The following is a 14505-nucleotide window of genomic DNA, read 5'->3' as shown; positions in this document are numbered from 1 at the left end:
TAGAGAGACTTTTTAAACACTTTCAGTTTATATGAAGAATAAAAGCAAGTTTATTAATTTTGAGAGACTTTTTAAACACTTTACAACTTCCTAGCAGGCTGTATTAAAATGTGTTATATTTGAATATGACATTTTTATTATACCCCAGTTTTGTCTTGCCGAGGGCACCACCACTTTGTGGCTTCACTGCTGTGGCATCGATTCCGGTGACGGTTTAAAAGCTTGTCTGGCTTTGTGGAGACTAACACGAATTATAACGTCTGTTACTTTTCGATTCCTGGTTTTGGTCGCTGCTTTGGTTTTGGATGTAGTCATTTTTCTTGTTTGTTATAATTTTCTCTTGTGCTTACTTTCTGGCTCAGATCTTATTAATTCTACACCTCCTTAGTGTCATAAGAGGGTACTTCAGAACATTGGAAAGCAATGTTTTCAATGCAGAATGAAATTATGTTTTGCCGTTTTTCTTTGGTTTTTTACATTTGTGTTCCAAAAGTTAAAAAAAACACCTTTGACACATTACACTGAGTTAATTTGCTAAGCTTAGTGCCTTTCTTTATATATCCGTTGTGAGGGGAAACATACAGTATATACTCACACAGTATTTGCATATGCATAGTATTTGGATGTTTTTACTCATATTTTATACATTTCATTATGAATTGCTTGTGTATAAGTTAACATACTTTTATAATATTTGTTAAACACCTATTAAGCTGTCAACACACCGTGTCGCCGTTCCTGTTTGCTGATACGGGATGATTACTTTAGGAACCACATGTGTCTTTCTTTACTTGCCAATATATAAGCAGTTCAGGTTAGAAGACAAAAGAAATTAAACATAAGTGATGTACACACTTGCTCCACTGTGCTGAGTGGCTTAGTTGAGATTTTTTTGGTATTACTAGGGGGCTTTGCTCCCTGCTCGCTTCACTTGCCAAACAAGCGATGACGTGCTGTTGTGTAGAGGACGGCTGAACACACCCCATGGAGACGCGGTCGCTCCTCCGAAACCCCTCTTTAAAGGTGATAAAATGGGAATCAAATAACAGTTTTTTTTACCTCCTCTTTGCTCGATCAGCTGCTTCCTTCGTGCTGCTTCCGTGCCGCGTGATCAGCATTTCTTGCGGCGCTTCGAACATTTTAAAGTCACTGCCTTGTCTTTCTTCTCCCCTAGACATCCTCAAACACTATTCAATCTCTTTTCACTGTTCGGTTGTTTCACCGAGTAATATTTTCAGTTTGTTTGTGCTAATGTGATCTTTACTCTCATTTTTTTAAGACTGTCGAATTTTCCTACTTCCATTATCTTTAACCTGCTCTGCACGTGTATCATGGGACTTGCTTCCAAAGGTTGTAAGTATGACGTGACTTGCCTGTTTTGCGGGACATGAAAGTGTCTCTCTGTCTCTCTTCAAAAGATCACATCTCGTGAAGATAAGGAAAGTATATAAAAGAATTAAGATTATATCATAATGTCCATTTATAATTGTGAAACCTTGAACCACCACTCCATAGGTTCTCTCTCACACCTAGTGTCACTCATACATGTCAGAGGGTCACCTTTCGAGTTCCTCCCAGGTATGTTGTTCCACCCTAGACCGAGAGGGGGCGCTGCCACTGACTGTGTTGTCTTTCTCCACAGTACTGAGAAATCACCCAGTGAGAGAAACTAAATCTACCCATTCTGATCCCTGTGCCATAAAAGCACATCCGAGTGACCAGAGTGACACGGCTCCTCTGTAACTTCACGAAACCTGTATATTATTTTGCCTTGAGTTAAGTAGAGGCTCTTGTTTTTCTTTAGTTTGACGCCATTGAGCTTTTGTTTTATCAATTTTCAGTTGCAGTAAACGGGGACGGCCGGATACCCCAACATTTATTTTGCTGAGACAGTCATTCCCTCGGATGACCATACCACTAACAGAAAAGTCTCTCACCAGCCTCCTTTCAATATAAGCCTTAGAGACCATAAGGTAGCTTTTGCAGATCTACAGATTCCATTTCGCAACCAGTGCTGATGTTGCTCCTTCCATGATGATTAGACCGCAGGTTCTGCTAAGGATATCGTTTAATGCATCTGAAATTCATACAGATTGTGTCTGTTGTGAAAATATGAAGTCAATGCATCAAAGGCTTATTGTGTTTATATTGTGACAAATAGACACACTCTGTTGTCATTCAAAACACTTTTCCTCCTTTCATTATACTGGTAGCGTTGTACATGCAGCTAATGCAGATAATCATTACAAAAAGCACTGTTCAAATTAAGCCTTGCTCTTTTGTCCCGATACAGAGACTCATACACCAGGCAGCATTAGCAGGGCCAGCACCACCATTAAGGCAAAGTAGGCATTCACATATTGTAGTACGTAGAGCCGGAGGGTTGGGGTGGTGGCGGAATTAGGGGTGACCCAGCCACACGGGTTAGCTACCAAACAATTGGTTAGTGCAATAATAAGCTTGGCCTTAAGCTTTAACTCATGCAACATGTTACAGTGTTATGATCTTTGTTAAAATAGAAGTGAGGGTTGCTTTTTGTGTTGTTTCTATTTGGTTATTCTACAATATAATACCTCTGGAGTAATAGGTTACCTGTTTACACAAAGGAGGTCATCCTTCATTACGGTATTCATTTAATACTTGAAGATACAGCAATTTTGCTCAGCTTCTTAAAATGACCTCTCCCACTGCCCTCACTGCCATCATGGCAACACTCATTTTTTTTGAACGGAAGACTGAAAAACAGCCTGGTTCTCCTTCCTCATTTGTCCAAGTACAGTGTGCACTTTGTACTTTGCACTTCAGGGCCTTTTAAGTTGAGCAATAAAAATGAAAAGCCCTGTTCAAAAAGATTGTGTGCTGATTGTGAGGCTGAAAATAACCACATAGAAGCATAAGCCACATTTTTCGGTCCCTCCATACAGTACATGAGGTGTTCCTGTTTCAAACAATAGAATAGAATGCCTTTTATTGTCACTATACACATGTACAATGAGATTTAAAGCAGCTCTTTCAGTGCAGACATATATGTAGAACACAACAAGTAAATAAACAAATAAACAAATGGTGCAAAAAGTTGCAAAGAAGTTGCAAAAAAGTTCTGCGACGCTATATACATATGGAAAGAATAATAACTATTGCACTATTGGGTTATTGGGCACATTATCTATTTAAATATTGCACAATAATGATGATCATGTGCAGTGAGTAGTGGATGTTGGACCCTGACAGTAATGATGTTTAACAGTATACAGATATTGCACAGTTATTATAAGTACCATTTACAACAACAACAGCATATATATATATATTTTATATATATATATATATTTTATAAATATATATATTTATTTATATAGCACATTTTCATACAAAAAAGTAGCTCAAAGTGCTTTACATAATGAAGAAAAGAAAAATAAAAGACAAAGTAATAAATTAAAATAAGACAACATTAGTTAACATAGAATAAGAGTAAGGTCCAATGGCCAGGGAGGACAGAAAAAACAAAAAAAAACTCCAGACGGCTGGAGAAAAAAAATAAAATCTGCAGGGGTTCCAGACCATGAGACCGCCCAGTCCCCTCTGGGCATTCTACCTCACATAAATGAAATAGTCCTCTTTGTATTTAGGGTTCTCACGGAAGGACTTGATGATGATGGTCATGCAGACTTCTGGCTTTTAATCCATCAATGTTGGAACATCATGGTGCTTTGAGTAGATGGTGGTGGCGCAAGCCGCCACCACATAGAAACTGGAAAAAGAAACAGAAGAGAGAGTAGGGGTTAGTACGGATTTTAGAGCCACCATGAATAGTTATTATAATGAATTGGATATACAGATATATTTAGATATTAGATATTGCACAGTTGATGGATAGAAGGAAGTCCAGGGGTTGGGGGGTTAGACTGTGTAGTCAGTGCATGTGTGAGTTTAGAATGGTTATGGCTTTTGGGAAAAAACTGTTTTTGAGTCTGTTTGTCCTTGTTGTGATGCACCTGTAGCACCTCCCTGAGGGCAACAGGTCAAACAGATCAGAGCCAGGGTGGGAGTTGTCCTTGATGATGTTTTTTGCTCTGCTGAGGCAGCGGGAGGTGTAAATATCCATCAGGGTAGGGAGAGGGCAGCCGATGATCTTCTGTGCTGCCTTTACTACTCTCTGAAGCGTCTCCCTGTCTGCCATGGTGCAGCTGCCATACCATACTGTGATACAGTACGTCAGCAAGCTCTCGATGGACGGGCGGTAGAAGGTCGGTAGCAGGTTGGAGTCCAGGTTGTGCTTTCTGAGGACCCTCAGGAAGTGTAACCACTGCTGAGCCTTCTTGATGACTGCTGTGATGTTGTCTGTCCAGGAGATGTCAGCAGAGATAAGGAAGCCGAGAAACCGGAAGGTATGGACCCTCTCCACACACTCGCCGTTGATGTAAAGGGGGGGCTACGTCGGTGCTGTGCCTCCTGAAGTTGACAATGATCTCCTTGGTTTTCCTGGTGTTCAAAGCCAGATTGTTCTTTAAACACCAGGCTGCCAACATCAGGACCTCCTGTCTGTAAGCTGCCTCGTCTCCCTTTGAGATGAGTCCGACCACTGTGGTGTCGTCAGAAAACTTGATGATGAGGTTGTTGTTGTGGGCCGGACTGCAGTCGTGGGTGTAGAGACAGTACGCACACAGCCTTGTGGGGTACCGGTGTTCAGTGTACGAATGGAGGAGTGGTGGGGGCCGAGTCTCACAGTCTGGAGCCAGTTCGTAAGAAAGTCTTTTATCCAGACACATGTGAGAGGGGGAGGCCAAGAGTGACCAGTTTGGTTATGAGAATGTCAGGAATGATTGTATTAAAAGCTGAGCTATAATCCACAAAGAACATCCGGACGTAGCTCTGCTGCTGCTCCAGATGGCTCAGCACAGAGTGGAGAGCTACGGCGATGGCGTCTTCTGTGGATCTGTTCACGTGACCACAAGCAATGGATAGGTGACTTCTTGAAGTTTTCTGAATAAAATATACGGTTCTTGACAGAGGGAGAGGAGATTGTTCTTTGTGAGGTTTCCTTTGTAACACTATTGATGTTAGGTCTGTTTTATATTATTATAACATAAATGCCATGTTAATTCAATCATGATCACCAAATCTTCTCTTTCAGTATTATCCATTTCTTAATATGCTGTAAAATGTCTTCTTCTTCAGCAACTTAACATAACTGTTCATATCCTAAATTACCTTTACGTCAGGATTAAAGTATAGTGTCGGCACAATATTGTTGTTTAAAATCACTATGTTTAGCTGCTCAGAATGTTGTTGCTTTTACTGTTGGCAATAAAATGATGCCTACATAAAGGTGGTCTATTCTCCAGATTTAGACGCAAGTGGAATTCTCTTTGATCATGTGCTGAACAAAAATGAGACTTTTTGGCATCTAATTCTTGCTCACTGACTGCTGCCAAGCATAAAGGGTAATGAATCTCTGTCCCTCTGGTTGGACGGCACTTTCATTATCTTGTGTGAAGTAGTTCCCACCTGGAAAGAGTTTGCCAGATGAAGGGGCAACACCAATATGTTGTAAGGTAAAGGTCTCATGGAAGACATCTGAGGTGGATTTGGGAGTGGGGGTGGGGATGTCCATAGGAAACGTTTACTGCTCAAAGGTTGATCTTTGATGGCTCCTGAGACTTAAAATACATTCTCATTTATGTTTCATTTGAGAAGCAACTTTGTCACAGATGTTTCTCCCAAAATCCCTTAGGAGAAATAGTTTTAGACAGAAAGGAGATACAAGTGGGGTAAAAAGAGTCAAAACTGAGAATTTGGTCACAAAAGCAAGTTATATTTTGTGAGCTCTCTTTCTAGTCTTGTTTTAATCTCTTTCAAGACGTTGTATTTTTTACTTATTATCGGACTGATGACTTTATCCAAGGCGACTTACCACATTTAAGATACAATTGGTTACATTTTGTTTTTCCAACTGGAGCACAGGCAGGTGAAATGACTTGCTCATGGTCACACAGGGGTGTCAGTCATAGGGTTTGGACCCCAGCCTTAACCACTAAACTGCACTGCCTGCCTTTTCTCACAGACTGGCTATGATCTAATTCAAGCACAGCAATAGAGTAACGAATAGCATTATTCAGAAGCAGCTTTGTAATCACAGTAAAGTGTTTTATTACCACAAACAACTGTCCACACTTTTCACCATATATTAATGGGCATATAATGCAAATACTTTGGAACTGCAAACAAAAAAAATAATGTCAAGAAACCACTTGGAAGATCTGAGCCCTTTGTGTGACTTTGCTGGGATGTCTGCTGAAACTCAAGAGGAGACACACGTGAGAGCACTGGGATATTTTTACTTAGGAGAAAAATCTGAGAAGCATGAGACAAAAGAAAATGTCTAAATTTTATGTCTTTCTGACCTCATTGTTATCTAGAAGAAAGCAAAAGGGTATTTAGGAAATCTCTTTTTTTGATTTTTCATTCCTATGAGTTGTTTGAGAGAGGAAGAGACATAGAGAAACACACTGGCATCAGAAATCTAGCACGTGCCAGTGTTGCAAGGTAAAGGCTGCTAGGTGATGGTAAACCCTCAATGTACAATGCCTTTTAAAAGTATTTACCCCCTAACTTCAGCCTCACTGGGCCACAAGTTCTGGGTGGACACCAAATGAACAACAATTTAAACAAAAATCTCTGCATGCCTATTAGATAGCCTTGGTGTCACAATCCCTCCTAATCCATTAACAGCTATGTGTGGTGGACTCTAAGATGGGCTTAAAGTGGAGAAGGACAAACAAACTGTGATTGACTTTACTACACTATTGGCACATAGACTTGTCTTGCTCAACTGGAAGAATCCCACCCCACCACTTTTATGTCAGTGGGTAACCGATGTTCTATATTATTTGAAATTGTAAAAAATCAAATTCTCACTTAGAGGATCTGTTCGCAACTTTTTAAAAAACATGGCAGGATCTAATCAATAACATTTTAGAATAAGCTTCCTCTTTGGGGAAAACGGTACTCTTCCTTCCTTCTTTCCTTTAATAGAGTAGCTCTGGATGCTGGCTCTCCTCTCTTTCTCTTGGGTGGGGGTTGAATTTTGTTTGTTTGTTTGCTTTGCTAAGTTTGACTTCATTGACAAATTCTCACTTAGAGGATCTGTGCAGAACTTCTTCAAAACCTGGCAGGATCTAATTAATAATATTTTAGAATAAGCTCTTAAAGCACTGAAGAAGCAGATTCTCTCCCTATTTCTTTTTCTTCTCCATTTATCTGTATCCGCCTATTAAACTCTTCAATTTAGTTATTTTCACTATTTTTAAGTTTTAGTCCATTGGTCATGCTTTCTTTCTCAGGGGTGGGGGTGGATTTGTTTTCAATCCTATTTTTTTTTTTTTTTGTAAAAATTGATCTATTTGTATGGAATAAGTACAATAAAATCAATAAAATTAAAAAAAAAAGTTTGACTTCATTGTACTGAATGTTATCTGCTTCTAATTAAAATTAAAATCAATAAAAACAAAAAAGTATTCACCGTCTTAGACGTTTTCACATTTTATTGTTATGCATCATTGAAGCACAGTGGATTTAACCCTTAAACCGCCACATACTTGGGGGTTAATGCACCCCTGGATGCCAAATACTTTTTTGCTGCACTTTTTAAGGAAATGTCACAATTCACCAAGAAAAAGTGAAATTTTAATGGAACACTTACTTTTTTCATGCAAAGAGCATCATAGTTACTGCAACACTGATCATTTTACACACTGCCAATTAACTGTAAAAACTACTCCAACACTCAATTATTATATGTTGTGGACACTGGCCCGGGCACAGACAGGCGGACACCAATGGTTCAAACACCAACACACATTTATTGTACATTCTATTTACAATGAACAGCACACAACCCCAAACTCCCCCAAAGTCCAGGCCTCTACCAAAATGCCTCTCTCTCTTCAGGCCACCTCCTTTCGTCTGCTCCTGAGCTCCGTCCTTCTCCGCTCCCGACTCAAGCCAACGAATGGAGGGGGGCGGCCCCTTTTATAATCACCCATATGAGCTCCATGTGCCTCCCAATTAACCTCCGCCGGCACTCCCCAGTGTGGCGGAAGTACCGGCCGAGCACCCGGAAGCACTCCTGGTTGTCCATGGTTGTTTACCCCCCAGCACTTCCAGGTGTGGCAGACGTGCTGAGAACCAGGGTACTCCAGACATCAGGGTGCCCTCTGGTGGTGACCACGGGCCTCTATAGGGTTGAGCTTCCAAACTCAGTTCCTGTGGTCCCCAAAGCCACCAGGGCAGTCGCCCCCTCGTGGTCTGGAGGAGACGTAATCCCTGCTCCGGTCCTTCCGGGCATCCCAGCTGGTTTTCCTGCTGAGTAATTGAGAGATTTGGGTAAGTACCATGTGACAACCCCTTGTCTCGCGATGCTTCACTCACTGTTAGGCTTTTTCACTGCCTCCTAAACGCACGTGTGTGAGATGAGATATTCTGCCTTTGTGGTGTCTAGGAAGCTCATAAAGGGAAACGAATGATCACTATTATTATACACTAGCTGCCAAATCCTTCAATCTTCTTGAGGAAATAAAATTGAAAGTGGAGCTGCTTACTATGTGGGGTGCACAGTCTGCGCTAATAGTAGCACACCCAGTTCTAATAGCTGCAAACATACCTGTGATTTAGAAAAACGGCTGCATATTTATGTACTAGTAATAGGATGTCAGGGCCGAAAGGGTTAAATTAGTTATGGATATAGAATACAAAATAATTAGTAATTAATGCGTACCCCCCCCCCCCCCCTTCCCGTTACTGTTTAGTAGACGCTCCTTTGGCTGCAAATTCATCCTAGATCTGGGTGCACTGGTCTCTCTCTATCAGCTCTGCATATCTGGGTATAGCCATTTCCCCCTTTCTTCTTCGTTGCAAAACTTTTCAAGCTCTGTCAGGTGGCATAGGGATTTTGAGTGAACAGCCTTTTTCAAGTCCACCCACAAATTCTTCATTGGATTGAGAACCGGACTCAGACTTGGCGAATCCGGGACTTTAAGATTGCTGTTTTTAAGGCATTCCTATGTAGATTTGGCTTTATGCTCGAGTCATTGTCTTGCTGGAAAAAAAAAATCTTCTCCCAAAAGAAAGACACTGCACCAGGTTTTTCTCCCTGTGTTTCACAGAGAAGACGGTGTGTTTTTAAAAATGTGTAGTGTTTGGCTTATGCCACACATTGTGTTTAGTCTCATAAGACCGTCGTCCAACTGACTTCAGTAGTCTTCAGTATGCCTTCTGGTAAACTCTAGCTGAGATGTCATATGTATTTTTTTTTAGTGGCTTTCTCTCTGACAGTCTCCCATAAAGTTGTGACTGGTGAAGCACACAGACAAAACTTGTCCACCCCGTCTTTCCAATCCTATACACTGTAGCTTGTAACTCTTTCAGAGTTCTCACAGATCTCTTGGTGGCCTCCCTCAATTGTCTTCTTCTTGCATGATCATTCAGTTTTTGTGGTAGGGTTACAGCTGTGCCATACTCTTTCTGTTTTTTGATTTTGTTGATTTTATTAAAATCAAGTAACATTCCATACAAATAAGTCAAGTTTTACAAAAATAGGTTTGAAACAAATCAACCCCCATCCCGATACTCTTTCCATTTCTTCGTGACTGATTTAACTCCAAGGGCTATCCAGTGGCTTGGATATTTTCTTGTCACCATCCCCTCACTTTCTTGGTTCACATCATACCTCAGTGATCGCCAGTATTACGTCTTCATTAGGGAACACAAATCTGCCACTACTTCACTCACACAAGGTATCCCTCAACGGTCAGTTCTCGGTCCAATCCTCTTCAACATCTATGTGCTCCCATTAGGTGAGATTATTTGTCGGTATGGTTTGAGCTTCAACTGCTATGCCGATGACACACAACTTTATGTAAGCGTTGATGCAACTGAAAGATCTTCACCTGTTGCGCTGACTGACTGCATTCTGGAAATCAATCATTGGATGACAGATAATTTTTTACGACTCAATCCTAATAAAACAGAAATCTTATTAGTTGGTACCAAATCTGTCCTCTCTACCCTTCGTGGGCTAAAAATTGACATTGATGGGATCCTAGTTCAACCCTCAGCATCAGTCTGTAATTTGGGTGTCATCTTTGATCAGCTTCTTACTTTTCAACCACACATTAGCTCAATAGCACAGACAGCCTTATTTCATCTTCGTAACATTGCTCATCTGCATTCTTTCCTCAGTGTGAAAGATACTGAAACCCTCATTCACACTTTCATCACTACCAGTCTGGACTATTGCAATGCTTTGTTTTATAGCCTCCCGACTAAATATATCAATAGATTACAATATGTTCAGAATTCTGCTGCTCGTTTACTTACACACACTAAAAAATCTGCTCCCATCACTCCTGTCCTTTATGATTTACATTGGTTACCAGTCTTTTCAAGAATCAAACATAAAATTATTCTTCTCACCTTTAATGCCCTTCATGGTTTAGCCCCTCATTATCTGTCTGAGCTGCTGCTTCTTTACACTTCTGCTCATGCATTGAGATCATCGGACGCTAACTTACTCATTGAACCTAAATTCAGGTTAGTATCTACGGGTGACAAAACTTTCAGAGTGATAGCCCCTAAAATTTGGAATGCTCTTCATCTCAGCCTTCATGAGGAAACCTCTATTATTCATTTCAAACTCCTGTTGAAAACACATCTTTTCAATGAGTGTTACTTCCAATACAACTCGGAGTCCTGCCATGTGCAAAAGTTCGCTGATGACACTGCTATCATGGGCTGCATCAGGAATGGGCTGGAGGAGGAGTATAGGGACCTAATCAATGACTTTGTTAAATGGTGCGACTCAAACCACCTACACCTGAACACCAGCAAAACCAAAGAGCTGGTGGTGGATTTTAGGAGGCCCAGACCCCTCATAGACCCAGTGATCATCAGAGGTGACTGTGTGCAGATGGTGCAGACCTATAAATATCTGGGAGTGCAGCTGGATGATAAATTAGACTGGATTGCCAATACTGATGCGCTGTGCAAGAAAGGACAGAGCCGACTATACTACCTTAAAAGGCTGGCGTCCTTCAACATCTGTAATAAGATGCTGCAGATGTTCTATCAAACAGTTGTGGCGAGCGCCCTCTTCTATGCAGTGGTGTGCTGGGGAGGCAGCATTAAGAGGAAAGACGCCTCACGTCTGGACAAACTGGTGAGGAAGGCAGGCTCTATTGTTGGCATGGAGCTGGACAGTTTAACATCTGTGGCAGAGCGAAGGGCGCTCAGCAGGCTCCTATTAATTATGGAGAATCCACTGCATCCACTTAATAGTATCATCTCCAGACAGAAGAGCAGCTTCAGCGACAGACTGCTGTCACTGTCCTGCTCCACAGACAGATTGAGGAGATCGTTCCTACCCCAAACTATGCGACTCTTTAATTCCATCCGGGGGGGTAAACGTTAACATTTAACATTATACATAGTTATTGTCTGTTTTTCACCTGCATTATTATCATTCTTTAATTTAATATTATTTATTGTATCAGTATGCTGCTGCTGAAGAATGTGAATTTCCCATTGGGATTAATAAAGTATCTATCTATCTATCTATCTATCTATCTATCTATCTATCTATCTATCTATCTATCTATCTATCTATCTATCTATCTATCTATCTATCTATCTATCTACTCATTTTCTTGTATGTAATTTCTATTGTCTTGTTAATGTGTTTACTGAATTGTAAAGTGTCCTTGAATGCATGAAAGGTGCTACATAAATAAAACTTACTATTATTATTATTATTATTATTATTGTTATTATTATTATTATTATAATTACTTGTTCTTTTCACTTCACCTTTTCATTGCGTTGCTCAGAGTGTCCTTTTGCCTTCATTGTATAGGTTAGGGCACCATACTGACTCACCACAAGTTGGTTCATCCAGATAATTGAGCCAATTGAGACCCCCAGAATGGTGATCTCCATTGAATTAATTCTGTGACTTCTAAAACCAATTGGCTGCAACAGGTGTGGGGGTGAATACTTATGCAATCAGTTAATTTGTAATTAATTTAGACCATTTAGCAGAGCTCTTTTTTCACTTTGATATTAAAAAGTCTTTTTTTTCTGCTGATTACTGGCAGAAAAGCCAAATTAAATCCACGGTGATTCAATCTTGCTTAAAAGAAAAATGTAAAAAACTTCCAAGAAGGTAAATACTTTTTGTAGGCAAAGTATATGTCTTTGGAAGACAGCGACACATGTAGAAGTGTGCCATGTTTCTTTATGATGCTAAAGCTCAGTAGACTCGACAGACACCAGAGTGACCCTCTCCTTACTCGGTGAGTCAGACCACAGATGGTTGTCAAGATCTTGGAAGATCTCCTGACAGTTAGTAGGAAGCCTATGTTTCCACAGAACCAATGAGATTTTTTGCCTTTTTGAAGCTGGGCACTGGTGGGAAGCCAGTTTTGAAAATTCAGCCCATTATTTGGCAACACTTGATCTCAGTTTGGAAAAAGGTGGACCACGTTGCCTTCCTAAGGCAGACAGCTGGCGTGTTATCATAGAGACCTGCCTGCTCAGGATAACACAAGTTATTTGGATCCTTTAATCTCATCCAGTTTGAGTGAGCGTGAGTGAGTGAGTTCTGTCCTCCGATCGAGGGAATGAATCCTGCCTTGAGCTGATGCTGTAGTGGTGGGCTCCAGTCCATACCTCCCCCATGACCCTGCAACACCTACATTAGAAAAAAATGCTTCATAAAATTACAGTAGTTCAGTACTGTACAGTAGTACTATAATGTAAAACCAAATGGGTGCTGTTACCAGTCCTGCCTCCCAGCTCCAGACAGAATTCTTTTTTAATGCATTCTGCACCTCCTGACTTAAACAGCTTTTTTGGGATAAACAAAAAGATATTTTCAGACTCCCTGTAATTGTTTAAGTGCATATTTGAGTAGGAAATGTGTTTTGTAACTTGATGTTTACACAATGCCGAGATCTATTGTGGTGACATTTTACATTACAGCATACACAATACTCATGGACTGACTTGTCATTCATCAGCATCATATTTTTAAAATTATGAATTGTTTCTGCAATTTTTTCTAATAAAGAGCTGTCTTGTATAACTTGGTAGTCCTCCAGGGCAGGATTTGCAACCCACTTTCCAAATAAACAACTGGGATAGGTTCTGATGCCCACAACTCTGAACTTGGATAAAAGTGGTACAATATGGATGGATGAATGGAAGGAAATACAACAAGTCTTAAAATCACCATGGGCTGTTGCAATAAGAAAATTCAAACAATAATTGAATAAATGAACATTTGCAATTAGTAGATAGATAGATAGATAGATAGATAGATAGATAGATAGATAGATAGATAGATAGATAGATAGATAGATAGATAGATAGATAGATAGATAGATAGATAGATAGATAGATACTTTATTAATCCCAAGGGGAAATTCACATTCTCCAGCAGCAGCATACTGATACAATAAACAATATTAAATTAAAGATTGATAACAATGCAGGTAAAAAAACAGACAATAACTTTGTATAATGTTAAATGTTAACGTTTACCCCCCCGGGTGGAATTGAAGAGTTGCATAGTTTGGGGGAGGAACGATCTCCTCAGTCTGTCAGTGGAGCAGGACAGTGACAGCAGTCTGTCGCTGAAGCTGCTCTTCTGTCTGGAGATGACACTTTTTAGTGGATGTAGTGGATTCTCCATAATTGATAGGAGCCTGCTGAGCGCCCGTCGCTCTGCGACAGATGTTAAACTGTCCAGCTCCATGCCAACAATAGTGCCTGCCTTCCTCACCAGTTTGTCTAGGCGTGAGGCGTCTTTCTTCTTTATGCTGCCTCCCCAGCACACCACTCATAGAAGAGGGCGCTCGCCACAACCGTCTGATAGAACATCTGCAGCATCTTATTGCAGATGTTGAAGGACACCAGCTTTCTAAGAAAGTATAGTCGGCTCTGTCCTTTCTTGCACAAAGCATCAGTATTGGCAGTCCAGTCCAATTTATCATCCAGCTGCACTCCCAGATATTTATAGGTCTGCACCATCTGCACACAGTCACCTTTGATGATCACGGGGTCCATGAGGGGTCTGGGCCTCCTAAAATCCATCACCAGCTCCTTGGTTTTGCTGGTGTTCAGTTGTAGGTGGTTTGAGTCGTACCATTTAACAAAGTCATTGATTAGGTCCCTATACTCCTCCTCCAGCCCACTCCTGATGCAGCCCACGATAGCAGTGTCATCACTGAACTTTTGCACATGGCAGGACTCCGAGTTGTATTGGAAGTCCGATGTATATAGGCTGAACAGGACCGGAGAAAGTACAGTCCCCTGCGGTGCTCCTGTGTTGCTGACCACAATGTCAGACGTGCAGTTCCCAAGACGCACATACTGAGGTCTGTCTTTAAGATAGTCCACGATCCATGCCACCAGGTATGAATCTACTCCCATCTCTGTCAGCTTGTCCCT

This window comes from Erpetoichthys calabaricus, chromosome 8, assembly GCF_900747795.2.
Source record: "Erpetoichthys calabaricus chromosome 8, fErpCal1.3, whole genome shotgun sequence".
NCBI classification, from domain to species: Eukaryota; Metazoa; Chordata; class Cladistia; order Polypteriformes; family Polypteridae; genus Erpetoichthys; species Erpetoichthys calabaricus.
This window is presented reverse-complemented; position numbering follows the sequence as displayed.